Genomic DNA, 22,086 nt, shown 5'->3' with positions numbered 1-22,086 from the left:
ATCGTACTTTCGATTGTTCACAGTACCATTACATAGTTGTACATTCATCACCCAAATCAATCCCTGACACCTTCATTAGCACACACACAAGAATAACAAGAATAATAATTAGAGTGAAAAAGAGCAATTGAAGTAAAAAAGAACACTGGGTACCTTTGTCTGTTTGTTTCCTTCCCCTATTTTTCTACTCATCCATCCATAAACTAGACAAAGTGGAGTGTGGTCCTTATGGCTTTCCCAATCCCCTTGTCACCCCTCATAAGCTACATTTTTATACAACTGTCTTTGAGATTCATGGGTTCTGGGTTGTAGTTTGATAGTTTCAGGTATCCACCACCAGCTACCCCAATTCTTTAGAACCTAAAAAGGGTTGTCTAAAGTGTGCGTAAGAGTGCCCACCAGAGTGACCTCTCGGCTCCTTTTGGATTCTCTCTGCCACTGAAGCTTATTTCATTTCCTTTCACATCCCCCTTTTGGTCAAGAAGATGTTCTCCGTCCCACGATGCCAGGTCTACATTCCTCCCCGGGAGTCATATTCCATGTTGCCAGGGAGATTCAGTCCCCTGGGTGTCTGATCCCACGTAGCGGGGAGGGCAGTGATTTCACCTTTCAAGTTGGCTTAGCCAGAGAGAGAGGGCCACATCTGAGCAACAAAGAGGTATTCGGGAAGAGGCTCTTAGGCACAACCATAGGGAGGCCTAGCCTCTCCTTTGCAGCAACCGTCTTCCCAAGGGTAAAACCTGTGGTAGAGGGCTCAACCCATCAAACCACCAGTCCCCTATGTCTGTGGTCATGTTAGCAACCATGGAGGTGGGGTAGGCGAATACCCCTGCATTCTCCACAGGCTCCTCAAGGGGGCACTGCATCTTTTTTTTTCCTTTTTTTTTTTTTTTTAACTTTCCCTTCTTTTTTAAATCAACTGTATGAAAAAAAAGTTAAAAAGAAAACAAACATACAATAAAAGAACATTTCAAAGAGACCATAACAAGGGAGTAAGAAAAAGACAACTAACCTAAGATAACTGCTTAACTTCCAACATGTTCCTACTTTACCCCAAGAAAGTTACCTAATATAGCAACATTTCTGTGAACTTGCTCCTACTATATCCATCAGAAATTAACAGACCATAGTCATTCCTGGGCATCCCCAGAACGTTAAATAGCTTATCTGTTCTTCTTGGATTATTGTTCCCCCATCCTTAATTGCTCTCTATTGCTAGTTCCCCTACATTCTACATTATAAGCCATTTGTTTTATATTTTTCAAAGTTCACATTAGTGGTAGCATATAATATTTCTCTTTTTGTGCCTGGCTTATTTCGCTTAGCATTATGTCTTCAAGGTTCATCCATGTTGTCATATGTTTCACGAGATCGTTCCTTCTTACTGCCGCGTAGTATTCCATCGTGTGTATATACCACATTTTATTTATCCACTCATCTGTTGAAGGACATTTGGGTTGTTTCCATCTTTTGGCAATTGTGAATAATGCTGCTATGAACATTGGCGTGCAGATATCTGTTCGTGTCACTGCTTTCCGATCTTCCGGGTATATACCGAGAAGTGCAATCGCTGGGTCGAATGGTAACTCTATATCTAGTTTTCTAAGGAACTGCCAGACTGACTTCCAGAGTGGCTGAACCATTATACAGTCTCACCAACAATGAACATCCCCTCCAGCATTTGTAGTTTCCTGTTTGTTTAATGGCAGCCATTCTAATTGGTGTGAGATGGTATCTCATTGTGGTCGTAATTTGCATCTCTCTAACAGCTAGTGAAGCTGAACATTTTTTCATGTGTTTCTTGGCCATTTGTATTTCGTCTTCAGAGAACTGTCTTTTCATATCTTTTGCCCATTTTATAATTGGGCTGACTGTACTATTGTCATTGAGTTGTAGGATTTCTTTATATATGCAAGATATCAGTCTTTTGTCAGATACATGGTTTCCAAAAATTTTTTCCCATTGAGTTGGCTGCCTCTTTACCTTTTTGAGAAATTCCTTTGAGGTGCAGAAACTTCTAAGCTTGAGGAGTTCCCATTTATCTATTTTCTCTTTTATTGCTTGTGCTTTGGGTGTAAAGTCTAGGAAGTGGCCTCCTAATACAAGGTCTTGAAGATGTTTTCCTACATTATCTTCTAGGAGTTTTATGGTACTTTCTTTTATATTGAGATCTTTGGTCCATTTTGAGTTAATTTTTGTGTAGGGGGTGAGGTAGGGGTCCTCTTTCATTCTTTTGGAAATGGATATCCAACTCTCCCAGCCCCATTTGTTGAAAAGACCATTATGACTCAGTTCAGTGACTTTGGGGGCCTTATCAAAGATCAGTCGGCCATAGATCTGAGGGTCTATCTCTGAATTCTCAATTCGATTCCATTGATCTATATGTCTATCTTTGTGCCAGTACCATGCTGTTTTGGCAACTGTGGCTTTATAATAAGCTTCAAAGTCAGGGAGTGTAAGTCCTCCCACTTCGTTTTTCTTTTTTAGAGTGTCTTTAGCAATTCAAGGCATCTTCCCTTTCCAAATAAATTTGATAACTAGCTTTTCCAAGTCTGCAAAGTAGGTTGTTGGAATTTTGATTGGGATTGCATTGAATCTGTAGATGAGTTTGGGTAGAATTGACATCTTAATGACATTTAGTCTTCCTATCCATGAACATGGAATATTTTTCCATCTTTTAAGGTCCCCTTCTATTTCTTTTAGTAGAGTTATGTAGTTTTCTTTGTATACGTCTTTTACATCTTTGGTTAAGTTGATTCCTAGGTACTTGATTTTTTTAGTTGCTATTGAAAATGGTATCTTTTTCTTGAGTGTCTCTTCAGTTTGTTCATTTCTAGCATATAGAAACATTACTGACTTATGTGCATTAACCTTGTATCCCGCTACTTTGCTAAATTTGTTTATTAGCTCTAGTAGCTGTATCGTCGATTTCTCAGGGTTTTCTAGATATAAGATCATATCATCTGTAAACAATGACAGTTTTACTTCTTCTTTTCCAATTTGGATGCCTTTTATTTCTTTGTCTTGCCGGATTGCCCTGGCTAGCACTTCCAGCACAATGTTGAATAACAGTGGTGATAGCGGGCATCCTTGTCTTGTTCCTGATCTTAGAGGGAAGGCTTTCAGTCTCTCTCCATTGAGTACTATGCTGGCTGTGGGTTTTTCATATATGCTCTTTATCATGTTGAGGAAGTTTCCTTCAATTCCTACCTTTTGAAGTGTTTTTATCAAAAAGGGATGTTGGATTTTGTCAAAATCTTTTTCACATCTATTGAGATGATCAATTGATTTTTCCCTTTTGACTTGTTAATGTGTTGTGATACATTGATTGATTTTCTTATGTTGAACCATCCTTGCATGCCTGGAATAAACCCCACTTGGTCATGGTGTATGATTTTTTTAATGTGTCTTTGGATTCGATTTGCAAGTATTTTGTTGAGGATTTTTGCATCTGTATTCATTAGGGAGATTGGCCGGTAGTTTTCCTTTTTTTGTAACATCTTTGCCTGGTTTTGGTATTAGATTGATGTTAGCTTCATAAAATGAGTTAGGTAGTATTCCATTTTCTTCAATGTTTTGAAAGAGTTTGAGTAAGATTGGTGTCAGTTCTTTCTGGAAAGTTTGGTAGAATTCCCATGTGAAGCCATCTGGCCCTGGGCATTTATTTGTGGGAAGATTTTTGATGACTGATTGGATCTCTTTGCTTGTGATGGGTTGGTTGAGGTCTTCTATTTCTTCTCTGGTCAGTCTAGGTTGTTCATATGTTTCCAGGATATTGTCCATTTCCTCTACATTATCCAGTTTGTTGCCATACAGTTGTTCATAGTATCCTCTTATAATTTTTTTAATTTCTTCAGGATCTGCAGTTATGTCACCTTTTTCACTCATTATTTTGTTTATATGGGTCTTCTCTCTTTTTGATTTTGTCAGTCTAGCTAGGGGCTTGTCAATCTTGTTGATCTTCTCAAAGAACCAACTTTTGGTGATATTTATCCTCTCTATTGTTTTTTTGTTCTCTATGTCATTTATTTCTGCTTTAATCCTTGTTATTTCTTTTCTTCTACTTGGTTTAGGATTGGTTTGCTGTTCATTTTCTAGCTTCTTCAGTTGATCCATTAGTTCTTTGATTTTGGCTCTTTCTTCCTTTTTAATATATGCGTTTAGTGCTATAAATTTCCCCCTTAGCACTGCTTTTGCTGCATCCCATAGGTTTTGGTATGTTGTGTTCTCATTTTCATTCGTCTCTATATATTTAGCAATTTCTCTTGCTATTTCTTCTTTAACCCACTGATTGTTTAGGAGTGTGTTGTTTAACCTCCAGGTATTTGTGAATTTTCTAAGTCTCTGATGGTTATTGACTTCTAATTGTATTCCATTGTGGTCAGAGAATGTGATTTGAATAATTTCAATCTTTTTAAATTTATTGAGGCTTGTTTTATGTCCCAGCATATGATCTATTCTGGAGAAAGTTCCATGAGCACTAGAAAAGCATGTGTATCCTGGTGATTTGGGATGTAATGTCCTGTAGATGTCTGTTAAATCTAATTCATTTATCAGATTGTTTAGGTTTTCAATTTCCTTATTGGTCTTCTGTCTGGTTGATCTATCTATAGGAGAGAGTGATGTGTTGAAGTCTCCCACAATTATTGTGGAAACATCAATTGCTTCCTTTAGTTTTGCCAGTGTTTCTCTCATGTATTTTGTGGCACCTTGGTTGGATGCATAGACATTTACGATTGTTATTTCTTCTTGCTGAATTGTCCCTTTTATTAGTACGTAGTGGCCTTCTTTGTCTCTCAAAACATCCCTGCATTTGAAGTCTATTTTATCTGAGATTAATATTGCTACACCTGCTTTCTTTTGGCTGTAGCTTGCATGAAATATTTTTTTCCATCCTTTCACTTTCAGTTTCTTTGTGTCCCTGTGTCTAAGATGAGTCTCTTGTATGCAACATATTGATGGTTCATTTTTTTTGATCCATTCTGCGAGTCTATATCTTTTAATTGGGGAGTTTAATCCATTTACATTCAACGTTATAACCGTGAAGGCATTTCTTGAATCAGCCATCTTATCCTTTGGTTTATGTTTGTCATATTTTTCCCCTCTGTCTATTAATATCCTTTATTGTACCCATACCGAATCTCTTTAGTACTGAACCTTTCTCCAAGTCTCTCTGTACTTTCTTTGTTTCTCTGTCTGTAGGGCTCCCTTTAGTATCTCCAGTAGGGCAGGTCTCTTGTTAGCAAATTCTCTCAGCATTTGTTTGTGTGTGAAAAATTTAAGCTCTCCCTCAAATTTGAAGGAGAGCTTTGCTGGATAAAGTATTCTTGGCTGGAAATTTTTCTCACTCAGAATTTTAAATATATCGTGCCACTGCCTTCTCGCCTCCATGGTGGCTGCTGAGTAGTCACTACTTAGTTTTATGCTGTTTCCTTTGTATGTGGTGAATTGCTTTTCTCTTGCTGCTTTCAGAACTTGCTCCTTCTCTTCTGTGTTTGATAGTGTGATCAGTATATGTCTCGGAGTGGGTTTATTTGGATTTATTCTATTCGGAGTTCGCTGAGCATTTATGATTTGTGTATTTATGTTGTTTAGAAGATTTGGGAAGTTTTCCCCAACAATTTCTTTGAATACTCTTCCTAGACCTTTACCCTTTTCTTCCCCTTCTGGGACACCAATGAGTCTTATATTTGGACGTTTCATATTATCTATCATATCCCTGAGGTCCATTTCGATTTTTTCAATTTTTTTCCCCATTCTTTCTTTTATGCTTTCATTTTCCATTCTGTCATCTTCGAGGTCACTGATTCGTTGTTCAACTTCCTCTAGTCTTGTACTATGAGTGTCCAGAATCTTTTCAATTTGGTCAACAGTTTCTTTAATTTCCATAAAATCATCCATTTTTTTATTTAGTCTTGTAGTGTCTTCTTTATGCTCTTCTAGGGTCTTCTTGATTTCCTTTATCTCCCGTACTATGGTCTCATTGTTCATCTTTAGTTCTTTGAGTAGCTGCTCTAGGTGCTGTGTCTCTTCTGGTCTTTTGATTTGGGTGCTTGGGCTTGGGTTATCCATATCGTCTGGTTTTTTCATATGCTTTATAATTTTCTGTTGTTTTTGGCCTCGTGGCATTTGCTGAACTTGATAGGGTTCTTTTAGGATTTGTAGACGAATTGAAGTCCTTATCTCTAATTTATCAGATCTACAGCTTCGTGGAGTACACTTTCTCTAACTAACCAGCAGGTGGCGTCCACGAGCCACCTGTTCTCCACAAGCCAGTTCTCCCCTGCTTAGCCTTTTTGGTGAGTGGGGGAGTGAGTCTTGTGGGGTCCAATTGGTGTACCAAGCTTGCGTGTGTAGTTGGTGTTGCCTGCCCTATATATGGGGTGGGTTTCTGGGCAGTCAGGGAGGGGGGGTGGCTCTAACACTCAAATCTCCCTGGCGATCCTAGAGTTTTAAAGTTGCTGCAATAGTCTAATCCTTCAGTTCAGTCCTGCCACAGTTTGTCTCTGCCACTGACCCACAAGTCCTTGGTATTGGCGTATGGCTCCTGAGACTTGCAAGTGGGCCCCTCTTCCAGGCCGTGCATCCCGGGTCCTCTGTTGAGGGATGACTGTGCTATGTCACAGGTGAGTGCCGTCCCCCCAGGGCAGTTCTGGGCTGCTGGGCTGTGTAGGGAGGCTCCCAGTCTGCTGAAATGATGGCTGAATGGGGCTTTGTTAATTCACACTGCTCCACCTTCCCAACTCTGGGACAATCAGCTGAGGTTGCAGGGAAGGCTAATGTCCACGCCCAGTTTTGTGGTGTGTGCCTGTTATTTGAAGCACTTCCGTCACACTGGGTTGTCTGGGGCAGCTCTGGGCTATGGGGCTGGCGATGGGCAGGAGTGTTTCCTGTCCAGCAGGATGATGGCTGTGAGCGGACACCCCCCTTTTCTTGGGAAGTTGTGGTGTTTAGTGAATTTTCTCAGCCACTGGATTATTGTGTTTTGTCTCAGAGCTCTCCTAGTTCTGCTCTTGACTTGACCTGCCCAAATAGCAAGTCTTTGAAGCTTTCTGTATTGGGCTTCTTAGAGTAATTGTTTTAGAAAAAGAAAAAAGGATTAAAAAACAAAACAAAACAAGACAAAACAAAACAAACAAAAAAAAAAAACGGGCCCTCCTCAGAGATCTAATGGGTTATTGAAATGCTAAGAGACAAAGCAACCAGGGCCATTAAGGAAAGGTCCACAGGGCAGAGAGATCAGCTTTTCTTCAGGATTTGCATATGCGCCTCAGGGCCCTTCCCCTTTCTATGTTCACCAGAACTCCAAAAATCCTCCGCTTTTATTTTGGAGTTTTTCGTGTTGTTTTTTTTCTATGCCTGTCTCCTCTCTGCTGGGCTGGCTGCTTTCAGATTCTCTGGTGTCTGGTCTCAGTCTATCTATGGTTGGAGTTTGAATCAGTAGAATGAGTTTCTGATAAGGGCTGCCATTGCAGTTCTCCCTTCTCCTTCCCGGAGCTGACAGCCCCTCCTTCCCCGGGACTGAGCCTGGCAGGGAGGGGTGCGGGTCCCCTGGCCGCAAAAACTTACAGATTTCGCTGATCTCAGCAGTTCCACGTTTTCATGAGTGTTGTATGAAGTATGCCCAAAGTCAGATTGCTCTGTGGTGTCCAGTCCACGCAGTTCCTGGTTTTCTACCTACTTTCCTGGAGGTGTAACTAAAACATACAGCTCACCAGTCTGCCATCTTGCCCCGCCTCCACTCTCTCTCATTTTTGAAGGACAGTTTTTCCAGATATAGAATTCTTGGTTGGCAGTTTTTCTCTTTCAGTATTTTAAATATATCATACCACTGCTTTCTCACCTCCATGGTTACTACTGAGAAAGCCACACATAGTCTTATTGAGCTTCCTTTGTATGTGATGGATTGCTTTTCTCTCGCTGCTTTCAGAATTCTCTCTTTGTCTTTTTGACATTTGATAATCTGACTATTAAGTGTCTTGGAGTTGGTCTACTTGGATCTATTTTGTTTGGGGATGCTGTGCTTCTTGGATCTGTAATTTTATGTCTTTCATAAAAGATGGGAAATTTTCAGTGATTATTTCCTCCATTATTCTTTTTGCCCCCTTTCCCTTTTCTTCTCCTTCTGGGACATCCATGACATGTATATTCATGTGCTCTATGTTGTCATTCATTTCCTTGAGACCCTGCTCATATTTTTCCTTTCTTTTCCCTATCTGTTCTTTTGTTTGCAGTATTTTAGCTGGTTTATCCTCCAAGTCATGAATCCTTTCTTCTGCCTCTTCAAATCTCCTGTTGTATGTCTCCATTGTGTGTTTTTCATCTCTTGTATTGTGGCTTTCATTCCCATAAGTTCTGCCAGTTGTTTTTTCCAACTTTTGAGTTCTTTCTTATGTTTGCCCAATGTCTTCTTTATATTCTTCATCTCTTTTACCATGTCTTCCCTCAACTCATTGATTTGATTTTTGAATTGATTTATGAGATTTGTTTGATTACTAATTAGTTTCAGTTCCTGTATCTCAGTTGAAGTGTAAGTTTGTTCCTTTGAATGGGCCGTATCTTTGTTTTTCCTGGTGTGATTTGTAATTTTTTTGTTGTCTAGGCATCTGGTTTCCTTGATTACCCCAATCAGATTTTCCCAGACCAGATGGACCCATGTCTTAGAAGGAGACTGTATTCAGTATCAGGTTTCCAGTTCTGTGCTGCAGTCTCAGCCATTCCACCCATTCCAGGCTGGTGTACAATGTTGTCTGGTCACAGATGTCCCCCCCGCCATCATTTGTGCCAGACTATTTTCTAGTTTTTCATGGCTGTTTACTAGTTGCTGTAGGGGACTAATTTCCTCAGCTCCCTATGCTGCCATCTTCTCTTTCTTCTTTTTTAATGTAAGAAGTTAGAGCTATATATTTCCCTCTTAGTCCTGCCTATGCTCCATTCCATAGTTTTGGTATGTTATGTTTTCATTTTAATTCACCTCAAGATATTTCCTAATTTCTCTTGTGATTTCTTCTTTGAGCCTTTGGTTGTTTAAGAGTATGCTGTTTAATTTTCACATATTTCTGAATTTTGCAGTTCTTCCTCTTTTATTGATTTATAGCTTCATTCTGTTGGGGTCAGAGAAGATACGTTGTATGATTTCAGAAATTTTAAATGTCTTGTGACTTATTTTGAGATGTAATTATGGTCTATCTTGAAAATTCCCTGTGTTCACTAAAGAAGAATGTATATTCTGCTATTATTGGGTGAAGTGTTCTATGTATTTTATCTTAAATCTAATTGGTTAATAGGTTGTTCAAATCTACTATTTTCTTATTAGTCTTTTATCTAGATGTTCTATCCAATATTGAAAATGGTGTATTGAAGTCTCCTAGTTTAAAATAGGGCTATCTAGTTCTCTCTTCAGTTCTGTCAATATTTGCTTCCTATATTTTGCGTCCCTGCAACTAGGTGCATATATATTTGTAATTGTTATATCTTCTTGTTGAATTGACACTTTGGCAGTATTTAGTGACCTTTTTTGTCCCTCATGACAGTTTTTTAAATTCAATTTTATTGAGATTCTTCATATACCATGCAGTCATCCAAAGTGTACAATCAGTTGTTCACAGTACCATTATATAGTTGTGCATTCATCACCACAATTTTTTTTTTCAATTTCAGAACATTTTCATTTCTCTGGAAAAGAAATAAAAATAAGAAAGAAAACTCAAATCTTCCCATACCTCTAACCCCCCTCCATTATTGACTTATAGTATTGGTATAGTACAGTTTTACTGATGATGAAGGATATTAAAGTATTACTAACTGTAATACATAGTTTGCAATAGGTACACTTTCCCCCATGTACCCCTCTATTATTAACTTCTAGTTATTGTGTCATACATTTATTCTAGTTCATGAAAGAGATTTATAATATTTGTACAGTTAATCACAGACATTGTCCACCACAAGACTCACTGTGTTATTGTATTAGTTAGGATTCTCTAGGGAAGCAGAATCAATGAGAGATATCTATAAATATAAGATTTATAAAAGTGTCTCATGCAACTGTGGGTATGCATGAGTCCAAATTCCGTAGAGCAGGCAGCAAACTGGCAATTAAATTGAAGATATTTGATGAACTCCTCAGGAAATGAACTGGCAACTTTGACGAACTCCTCAGGAAACACTTCACTGGTCAGCCGAAGAGGAAGTGAAGGTCCTCTATCTGTCTTGCTTAAAAGTCTTCAACTGATTGGATTAAACCCAGCTGACTGCATTCTCTCATTGTGGAAGACATGCCCTTCATTGGCATCATCAGTCACAGCTGCAGCCAATTGACTGATGATTTAATAAACCAGCCACAAACATCCTTGCAGCAGCAGTTAGGCCAGTGCTTGCTTGACCAGACAGCTGGGTACCATCACCTGTCCAAGTTGACACATGAACCTAACCATCAGTTATACATTTCCATGTCTTAACCTCCAATTTTCCTTCTGCTGACATAGGTGACTCTGAGCTTCCCCTTTCCACCACATTGACACACCATTCAGCACTGTTAGTTATTCTCACAATAACGTGCTACCGTCACCTCTGTCCATTTCCAAATGCTTAAGTTCAACTTAATTAAACATTCTACTCATAATAAGCAACTGCTCCCCATTCTTTAGCCTCATTCTATATCCTGGTAACGTATATTTTGTGTCTATGAGTTTACATATTATAATTAGTTCATATCCGTGAAACCATGCAATATTTGTCCTTATTTGTCTGACTTATTTCACTCAATACAATGTCCTCAACGTTCATCCATCAACCTTTTTTTAAAAGATGGTTTTGTTCATGTACCATATATTCCATCGTAAGTAAACAATTGATGGTTCCCTGTATAATCATGTAGTTATGCATTCACCACCATCACCACTGTCTATATAAGGACATTTCCATTTGTTCCACAAAGAAAGAGGAAAAGTCAAAACAAGATAGAGAGACAAAAGACAAAGAAAGAAAAAAATAACACCAAAAAGCAACAAAAGAAAAGATAAAATAAATACAATAAAAAGTCAGACAACATCACCAATGGCAAGAATCCCATATCCCTCCCTTTTATAGGCATTTAGCTTTGGTATATTGCCTTTGTTACATTAAAGAAAGCATAATACAATTTTCTGTTAACTACAGACTCTAGTTTGATTGTATTTTTTTACCCAATACCACCTCATTTTTAACACCTTGCAAGGTTGAACATTCATTTGTTCTCCCTCATGTAAAAACATATTTGTACATTTTATCACAATTGTTGACCACTCTAGGTTTCACTAAGTTATACAGTACCAGTCTTTATCTTCCCTCTTTCCTTCTGGTGTCCCACATGCCCTTGACCTTCCTTTTTCAACCATACTAACAGTCATCTCTGTTCAGTGTACTTACATTAATGTGCTACCATCACCCAAAATTGTGATCCAAACCTCTCCTGTCTTCTCCTGTTTGTAAGTAGTGCTTCCTTTAGTATTTCCTGTAGAGCAGGTGTCTTGTTCACAAACTCTCATTATCTGTCAGAGAATATTTTAAACTCTCTCTCATATTTGAAGGACAGTTTTGCCAGATAAAAAATTCTTGGTTGGAGGCTTTTCTCTTTCAGTATCTTAAATATATCACATCACTACCTTCTTGCCTCCATGGTTTCTACTGAGATATCCACACATAGCCTTATCAAGCTTCCCTTGTATATGATGGATTGCTTTTCTCTTGCTGCTTTCAGGATTCTTTCTTTGTGTTTGACATTTGATACTCTGATTATTAAGCATCTCAGTGTAGGTCTATTCAGATCTATTCTGTTAGGGGTATGCTGTGCTTCTTGGATCTGCAATTTTATGTCTTTCATAAGAGATGGGAAATTTTCAGTGATTATTTCCTCTGTATTGCTTCTGCCCCATTTCCCTTTTCTTCTTCTTCTGGGACACCCATAACACATACATTCATGCACTTCATCTTATTCCATTCCCTGAGATGTTGCTCACATTTTTCCATTCTTTTCCCTATCTGTTCTTTAGCATGTAGGATTTCAGGTGTCTTGTTCTCCAGTTCCTGAATGTTTTCTTCCGCCTCTTGAAATCTGCTGTCATATGTCTCCATTGTGTTTTTCTTCTCTTGTGTTTTGCCTTTCGTTTCCAGACATTATGCCTGTTGTTCTTTCAAACTTTTGAGTTCTTACATATGTTAGCCCAATGTTTTCTTTATATCCTTCATCTCTTTTGCCATATCTTCCTTCAACTCACTGAATTAATTTAGTATATTTATTTGAAGATCTTTAATTAGTTGTTTCAATTCCTGTATCTCAGTTGAAGTGTAAGTTTGTTCCTTTGACTGGGCCATGTCTTCATTTTTCCTAGTGTGATTTGTAGTTTCCTAATGTCTAGGCATCTGGTTTCCTTGATTACCCAGTCAGATTTTCCCAGACCAGAATGGGCTCAGATCTCAGAAGGAGGCTATATTCAGGTTCCCCTGAGGGTGTTTCTTAGAAGATTGACAGTGTTTTCTGTGAGGCTTCTAGCCTCTGTGCTTATCCTAACCTGCCCAGCAGGTGACACCTGTCAGCCTTTTGGTCCCCACTGGTGTAAAGAGGTGTGGTCCCTTTAATTCTTAGCTTAAGTTGTTTCTGGGTTGATTGTTTGTTTTCTGCCAGGCCTTGGGGTCTGAGTTCTGAAGGGAGGGCAGGCACTTGAGCTGGGCCCCACCTCCCTCCTCTTAGGGAAGATACACCTCCCAGGGAGTTATCTTCTGTGCTTGAATTACTCCTTTGTCTCTCTGCCTCTGTTAACTCCACCCCTGCCTAGGTCAGAGCACTGAGAACTGAAAATGACTGAGGTTTCTCCATAGAACCTGTCAGATTGAGAGAGAAAGAGAGGGGAAAGAAAGCCTCTTTTCAGAGCCAGTCCCTAGCCCCCCAGTTTCACCTGTTGGCCAGAGATAGTACTGGGTCTTCTGTGCTCCTTTTATTGTGACACAGTCATTTTCCAGTATTCTAAGCTAAGCCATCTAAAGCCTCTGTATTCTCTCTTTCTTTTTTCTTTTTCCTGTCAGTCCCACCTCCTGTTCACTGAGAGCAACCTCAGGGTACCTTGCTGCTTGTTAAGGGTTTCCCTGTGTTTGTAGCTTGTATTCAGCACTCCACATTTGTTAATTAAAGCTACAGTTGGAGCTAGGTTGAGCTATATTCACTTGCTCCCTGCCAGGATTGCTTCTTCTTCCCATTGTGAGGTTTGCAGCTTAGCCTGCTGTGGGGGGAAGGGACTCCCAGTGTGGTTCCACAGTTTTTATTTACAGATTTTATGCTGCAGTCTCAGCCATTCCACCCATTCCAGGCTGGTGTATGATGTGTGGACAGTCACAGTTTTCCCCCAGCAGTTGTTCCAGACTATTTAGCAGTTGTTCCTGGCTATTTACTAGTTGCTCTAGAGGACTAACTAAATTCCACACCTCTCTATGTCACCATCTTGTCCCATCGCCTCATGACACTTTTTGACTTCAAGTCTTTTTTTCTAATATTAGTATAGCTACCCCAGCTCTCTTTTGGTTATTATATGCATATTATTTGGTATATATTTTTCCCATCATTAACCTACTTGTTTCTCTGAATTTAAGGTGAGCCTCTTGTAAGCAACTTATAGTTGGGTTATGCTTTTTTATCCATTCTGCCAATCGCAGCCTTTTTACTAGAGAGTTTAATACATTTACATTTAAAATAACAACTGCTGTTTTGCTATTTGGTCTTTGTAAGTCTTATAACTTTTTCGTTCCTCAATTCTTTTTTATTTATTTATTTATTTGTTTGTTTGTTTGTTTGTTTATTTATTTATTTTTGTAGTGTACCATTTGAGTTCCTTCTCATTTCCTTCAGTATATATTTTTCATACATTTTCTTTGTGGTTGTCATGGGGCTAAAATTTAATATCCTAAATGTATAACAACCATATTTGATTTGATACCAAATTAACTGCAATGGCATACACATACACTATTCCTATACTCCTCCACCCCCCACCTTTTTGTTGTACTTGTTACAAATTACATATTTATATATTGCATTCCAAGACCATAGATTTATCATTACTTTTTATGCTATTGCAATATAGAACCTGTAAGAAGTAAAAAGTGGAGTTACATAGAAAAAATACAATAAAATAATACTTGCATTTATAGTACCCCTGTTGTTACCATTATTGAAAGTATTTATTTCTTTATGCCACTACAATCCACTGTCTAGTGTCCTTTCCTTTCAGCCAGGACTGCTTCCTTTAATATTGCTTGTAGGTCAGGTCTAGTGATAATGAACTTCCTCAGATTTTGTTTATCTGAGAATGTCTTAATTTCTCCCTTATTTTTGAAAGATATAAAATCATTGGATTTAAAATGCTTGGTCGGTAATTGTTTTCTTTCAGCCCTTTAAATATTTCGACCCATTACCTTCTTGCCTCCATGGTTTCTGATGTGAAATTGGCACTTAATCTTATTGGGATTCCCTTGTACATAACTCATTGCTTTTCTCTTGCAGCTTTCAGAACTTCCATGTATCTCTCCAACTACTGTCACTAATAGTTCCCTTTATTTCTGTCTCACTCTGCTTCCTTGGGTAAGGAATTACCTGGCAATGTAAGACCACTGATGTTTTTAAAATTCAGTTTTATTGAGATATATTCTCATATACAGTCATCCATGGTGTACAATCAGCTGTTCACAGTACTATCATATAGTTGTGCATTCATCACCCCAATCTATTTTTTGAACATTTTCCTTGTACCAGAAAAGTAAAAATTAGAATAAAAAATAAAAGTAAAAAAGGGCACCCAAATCACCCCCTACCCTATTTTTCTTTTAGTTTTTGTCCCCATTTTTCTACTCATCCATCCATACACTGGATAAAGGGAGTGTGTTCCACAGGGTTTTCACAATCACACTAAGACTACTGATTTTTAATCCTTCTTTGACACTGTGGAGAGCTTGTAGAAGTGAACCAGCTATATGGCCTTGCTCAGATGGTACTTAAACACCAAATCTGAAACTTGTTTAGAAAAGAAACAATGAACATAAATTCCGTCTGTGCCAGTCATTTACTTATTGTCTCTCAGCTTCAAATCCACCCTCTACTCTGTGATGCTGGGGCTAATTCTTTGCAAATTCTTCTTTTCTGGACTCCTTTTAGGGCTGGCTTCCTGGTAGTTATGCCAATAGGAGGGGAAGAGGGAATTCCTGTTCCTTGCTGTTCTTCTTTGTGTTGCTTGCATTCTGATTTACTTTTTGTGGCACTTTAATTCAGCAGCGGAAGTTGGTTCCAGCCTGCTGTTTCTTTTAGTACTGTTAGAACCAGCCTCATTGCTGCCCCTTGGAGATTGCCAGTAGCAGTCAGGTGGTCCCACCTTCCTGAGAGGTTTGAGCCACAGCTCCACTTCTCTATTCTGGGATACTAGATTCAGGTGGTAGCTGCTTCCTGAAATTTTATTTCTAGGTAATTTCAGCATTTGTGTTTTGCCTTTTTAGTCCTCTAACACCTATATAATCAAATTCTCTATAATAAATTCCCTCTGTTGAAATACCTTACTGGACTCTGACATAATGTGGGCTAGCTGTAATGCCAGCTGATACTAATTAATTATGAAAATATTATAGTCATTCCTTCTATTCCTCAAAGTTAGGATTCTGGGATTGATTTGTAGATGCCCTTGGCCTTGAATGCAGTACTTAGCTCCTTGACAATGGAAGATAGGATTCTGGTAATTCTTAGCATATGGTAGGATCATTATTAATTAAAATATCACCTGTGGCTGCTTGAGATGAAGTATCTATTGAAGTAGTTGCCTTGGGGGACCAAGTGACTGTTGCACTTTATTATTATGGTAGTAATGATGACTGTGTGGTGGGATGGCATCTTGCAACTACACTAGAAAGCTTATAGAAAGAAAATGACAAACTCAAGGCTTTAAAGTTTAAGGCCAAGTTACATTCACAGAATCAGAGAACTTTTATTGAATTCTTAAAAGTCTCTCATTTCTGTAGCTGCAAGACCAATCTCACTAAAAATTATAGCACAACCTGAATTCACAGACCCACCAAATCATTAATGTGACAATCAGGGCATTGGGAACAAGTGGGATTCTGAGACTTGCATTGGACTTGGATGAAGCTGAACTCCCAAGTCTCTCTGTGTCAGCAAATGCAGTCCCCCCCCCCTTTTTTTTTATGACTGAGAAGCCTGACCTTTCCTTCTTGAGAAGGTGCCCACCATCCATTAGTTCCTAGTCTAGACCTAGACTGGAGTCAGATCTCAGCATGCTAAAGCAAGGCAAATGAAGATTCTGACATGGAAAGAAATTGCTTATTGTTCAAAAGAAATGCAGGAGTTTGATAATTCATATCAATAGAAAACAGGAAATATGTATGAGAATAGAGTCTAAGGGTGTTAGATCAAAGAGAATAGAATATAATTTTGTTTTAGGATTAATATGCTGATGTCGGTACATGTATCTTGGATTTAATGATTTAGCTAAAGGTGGAAATGGCTTTAATAGTTTATTTGGGTGACTATATTTTGGACTCAGTGATGGCCTGCATTCAATGAAGTCTGTTTTCAAAAGTTCCCCAGCATAACATATAGAAGGGCTCAAAATCTTCAGAGGTGGGAATGTTGGGATAGATTTTCATGTGTGACCTGCCCATTAATTACCACCCCTTCCCCCATCTCCCAAGAAGTCCCTGAGGACACTTTCTTCCCTGAAGCATTAAGAAGTAACATTAATAAGGTAGATAATAGGATCCTTGATAAACTTTGTGGTGCCTGTCTTCTATAGCCTGGGGAGGACAGTGGAAGATGCTGGCCTTGGGATGGATATAATATCACCTTTCACTCACCTTTTAATCATCTCTCTCTGCCTCTTTTTCTCTCATAGACATACATGTAGTCTTACTTTCCAGAAGCAAGAGGAATTGCTAAAGGAAATAAGTGTTTGCGTTCGAGAGTTTTATTACTTTTTGCCACTGACTGCTGTATTACTTTGGTGAGACACTTTAGAGATGGGTGGGAATTTCAAAGGTTGCTGAGGGTAATAGCAGATCAGTACCCAGGTGTTCTTAAATCCTAACTCCTAGTTTTAGAAAATAAAAATGAGAAAATGCGGGCAATTACGTAGGACACTAAGGCAGTGTATTATCAGTTAGGTATGCTAGCCATTTTCCCACGTCTCTCAGGACTCCATCAATGATGTACTTTTTAAAATTTCAAATTAAGTCACAAGAATTGAGAAAGAGAAAGCAGTTAATTTTATCACTTTGCAAAGAAATGACGTTGGAATCTTTTGGAAAGCTAAGCCATTTCACTGATAATTTTAGTATGATTTGGAATTATTGAAACAATTATCAATTTACTGAAATGCCTTACCTTATCACTGACTTAGTAATAATTTGTTCTCTAGACTGAAAATAATAGGCCCTTTCTAAAAGGAAAAGAGAATTTGAGACAGTCTGAAGGAAAAGTATATCTTGTAGCAGATACCTATATATCTCAAATTGCTTTTAAAAAAAATCCAATACCAGCCTTTTCTTGGTCATAAATGCACCAAGCCATGGTTAATACACTTAGCTCTTGGCTGATTAAAATAGGTGACCAAATGCTGACCAATAGTCATCTAGGAAAATCTGAATTCTGATCCTGAGACTTTACCTGTCCCTTGAAACTCTCCGAATCACCACTTCCTTATTTCTAGAGCTGGGCCAGGTCTAAATGTCTGCCAGAGTATATAAAATCAAAGCATATTTGTCTAAGAGTATGGGAATGTAAACCAAAATCAGATCATTTCTTTTCTTTTCATGATTGGTTATTCATTTGATACCTCCACTTTTCTTAAATTTGTATGTGGCCATGCCAGCAGCAATCTGTTTGAATGGAGAGTATGGAATTCTAAAACCCTTTCATCTGCTCCCCCCAAACTTGCTTTCAAACTGCCACTTTTCCAGCATCTGCTGATGGATCTTAGGGAAGTTCATGTTCCCTCAGGACTTTAGTGCCATAAAAGGCAAGAAATGATTTGTTGAGGAACAGATGAAGTTAGAGAACGGTGATGTGTCATCCTCCCTCTCACTTTGGTTGCAGTTGGGACACTATCAGTGGTCACTTTTTCTTCCATCCCTTCATCTCCTTCTTACCCCAGAGGGTAGAAATCAACTGTGGCAAACATGCCAGTGAATACACCACAGACTCTCCAAATTTTTAATCTCAGGGCCCCCTTTACCCTCTTAAAAATTGAGGATACCAAAGTGCTTTTGGTGTGAGTGTTGTATCTATTGATAGTTTCTGTATTAGAAATTAAAGTTAGAGACATTAAACAAATACTTATTTTAAAATAATAATAAACACACTACCTAAATAACGTATTTTTAATGGAAAATTACTGTTTTCCAAAACTAAAAATTAGTGAGAAGAGTAGCATTGTTTTACAGTTTTTACAAATCTCTTTAATGATTAACTTAAATGACAGTAAGATTTTCACATCTGCTTCTGCAGTTTATCTATTGCAATATATTCTTTTTGCTGAAGTATATGAAAAAATTCAGCATCGTACACATATGTAATTGGAATAGGGAGGAGTATTTTAATAACCTTTTCAGTAAAATGTGGATAATCTTCTTGATACTACACCAAAACTTGACAAGTAGAAATTTCTTAAAACATGGTTCCAATGTGTAATCTGAAACCATATCAATGAACTTTTTTGTACTCTATTATGTTAAAATCTAGGGGTTTATTTTATAACTTGAAATATTTGACTACCTATGCATGATTTGTAACATCATGCGTTGGTCATTTGTAAAGTATTGGTTCCCCGAATTATGCAGCTCTTCCAAATGTTGATACCTTTCTTTATACAAAACAAAACAAAAAAATAATCACATTTATTAATATCACCACTGATTTCATCAAAAAGTCTAAGTATTGGGAAGATGTCAAGCTTATCATAGCAGATACAACTTTTTCAAAATTTGAGTTTTTCTTGTAAGCTAGAATTTTATCATTGGCAACTGTTTTCCTTGAAGTAATAACCTCACTGCATTGATCCATGAGAAAATGTCTACCAGATATCTAAGTCTGAATCAGCATAGTTTGTCTATTTTTCTTTTAAGAAAAAATAGTTTCCATGAAAAGAGCAATTACTTCAGTAGTTAACTCAAACAATTGGACAAGTGCTTTTTCTCAAGACAACCCTCATATTTTGGTATTTATTAAAAGTACTTTATACAGACTTCCCATTTTGTCACACAGAATGTTAAAAAGACTTCAAAGTTGAGATATTAATAATATTAATGATTTTTACTGCTTTATCAAGGACATTCTTATGTTAAACTTGTCTTTTCAATTTTTTTTTTCCCTTTTGGTGCCTGATGGTGAAGAATACAACGACTACTATTACCTGTTTGTGTCTAAGGCACCAGCAGTTCCACCTGTAGTTACTTTTGCACTCTCAGTGCAAATGTCAACACAGTGAAAGAGGTGAATAACATCTTAGTATTATTTAGAAAATATTTTTTTACCTCATAGACTCACAGACCACACACCGAGAGCGATAAATCCAGCATATGAAGCAGTGACACAATTCTAAAATTTAAGTCCTTTAATATAATTCTCTTGAGCTTCTCTAAGTCTATCCTGATTTATGTCACTGCTGTGCTGAGTCTTTTTTTTCCTAAGGCTTGTTTGAGGAAACCTGTCCACTTCTCAGGTCACCTCCTCTTTTGCCTTTGTTGCATTTCAACCCTGGCACTAATTGCCTTTTCACCAATTTGATCAGTAAGTCAAATATTTATATTTAGGCAAATATTTTTTTATTTTAAAATTTTTTATGTATTGAGATTGTTCACATATCATACAATTATCCAAAGATCCAAAGTGTACAATCAATTGCCCCCGGTACCATCATACAACTGTGCATCCATCACCACAATTAATTTTTTTTTTTCAATTTTCAGAACATTTTCATTACTCCAGAAAAGAAATACAGACAAAAAAAGAAGGAAACTCAACTCCTCCCATACACCTAACTATCCCACCTCCATTGTTGACTCAGTATTGGTATAGTACATTTGTTACTGTTGATGAAAGAACATTAAAATACTAGTAACTGTAATTAGTTTGCAATAGGTATATTTTTTCCCTATATGCCCCTCGATTATTTTTTTTAAAGTTTCAGAGTATTATTTAATTTTCAGATATTTATAGTCATCTCATTTGATATCACAAAATAGTGGCTGTGTTATAAATTTTACAGATGAGGATATTGTTGTACTATTTTCACCATACATAGGTTGCAGAATAAATCTGAATACAGATCAATACTTCCCCTTCTTCCTCCTTTGTATATTTACAAACATGCCTACACATAACCCTTGCTATTCAAATTATTTTTATCTGAACCAAGGAACTAAATGCATTGAGATAATTTTGTTTTGTTTATAGGAATTCTCAGTGTAAACTATACAAGCTTAGGGATCAGAGAGTAGATAGATTTTTTTTTTCTGCCAAACCCTCTATCTGAACTCAGAAGCTAAAATTGTTCAGTATTTTCCATTAACTATGCAATAAATAGCAAATCTTGGGTCCACAATTAATGTTCTTTTGTTTCAGTGTATGAAATAGAAGTTAAAAATTGCCACTTAAATTTAGTGGTTCAATGACTACAATAACAGATGTCTCTCCATATATAAATAGACATTTTCACCAATACTGATCCCTATATGCTTTTGCTCTATATATCCCATGCCTATCTCCAGACAGTGGCATCTAATTTACACCAACCAATAAAACATAATTGAGAATACACATTTTTCAATGCTCTCAAAAAGTATAAGAGTATTCCTTTGGATTTTCAAAAGAAGTCTTTATTTTCAGACTTAAATTTAATAGTTTTTAATTATTCTTAGTTTAATTCCTGTTTTATCAATTAGGAAACTAAGAGTCATCTTAGAAGTTAAGTGAGATGACTGCATTTACAATCAGCAAGTCAGAAAAGTGAGGCAAGTATCTTCATCTTCTGGCTTCTAGTGTTTCAGAAAGAGTGCCGCACCATAAACCTGATTTATCCATTTGAAATAGAGTGAAAGAAATGGTAGCATGGAATAGGATGTGATACAAAGTATGTTTTCTCCTTCATAATGTCACCATTCTGCAATGTCTGTTTATTCCTCTCTGAAATAAGGAATTAAAAATAATATAGGATTGTGTCTTATGTGACTATGATGATAATAAAGCCAAACTTACAGTCAGTGGTCACTATATGGCTTAAAAAATGCATCTTCATCTAATATTACGGAACCTTTCTCCATCTCTCTCTCTCCTTTCTTTGTTTCTCTATCAGTAGGGCTCCCTTTTCATATCTCAAGGAGGGCAGGTCTTTTTTTCTTTTCTTTTTGTTTTTTTAAATTTTATTTTGAAATAAATTCAAACTTACAGGAACAGTTGCAAAAACAATACAAACCCCATTCACAGAACTCCAGCATACCCCGACCCCTCTCCCCCAATACCCTGATCCACCAACTTTAACATCCTGTCACACCACCATTTCTTTCTTTCCCTCCCTCCCTCCCTATCATCCATCATCTATTGCCCTGTCTTCTGAACATATGAGAGCAAGCTGCACACATCCTTGAACAAACAATATAATTCACATATACATTTCCCATGAACAAGAACATTCTTTTATGCAATTCCATTAAGCGCAGCTAAAAAGTTCAGGAAATTCAACATTGATACAAAGCTTAGATTCTATAGTTCCTTTTTTTTTCTCTTATGTTCCATCTGTGTCCCTTTGGGCCTCCTCTCCTCCATCCTCAGATCCCATCCAGGATCATCCTGGGCATTTAATTGTCATTATCTATTTAGACTGTCTTTATTTTTAGTTTTATTTTTTCAATTGTGGAAACATATATACAGCCTAAATCTTCCCATTCCAACCCCTCCCTAGCATTCCATTAGTGGGATTAATCACATTTAGAATGTTGCAATGCTATCACCTTCCCAGCATCCATTACTAGAAATTTCCCTTCACCCCAAACAGAAACCTTACA

This window comes from Choloepus didactylus, chromosome 6 (assembly GCF_015220235.1).
Source record: "Choloepus didactylus isolate mChoDid1 chromosome 6, mChoDid1.pri, whole genome shotgun sequence".
Classification (NCBI taxonomy): Eukaryota; Metazoa; Chordata; class Mammalia; order Pilosa; family Megalonychidae; genus Choloepus; species Choloepus didactylus.
Note: the sequence above shows the minus strand (reverse complement) of the source record.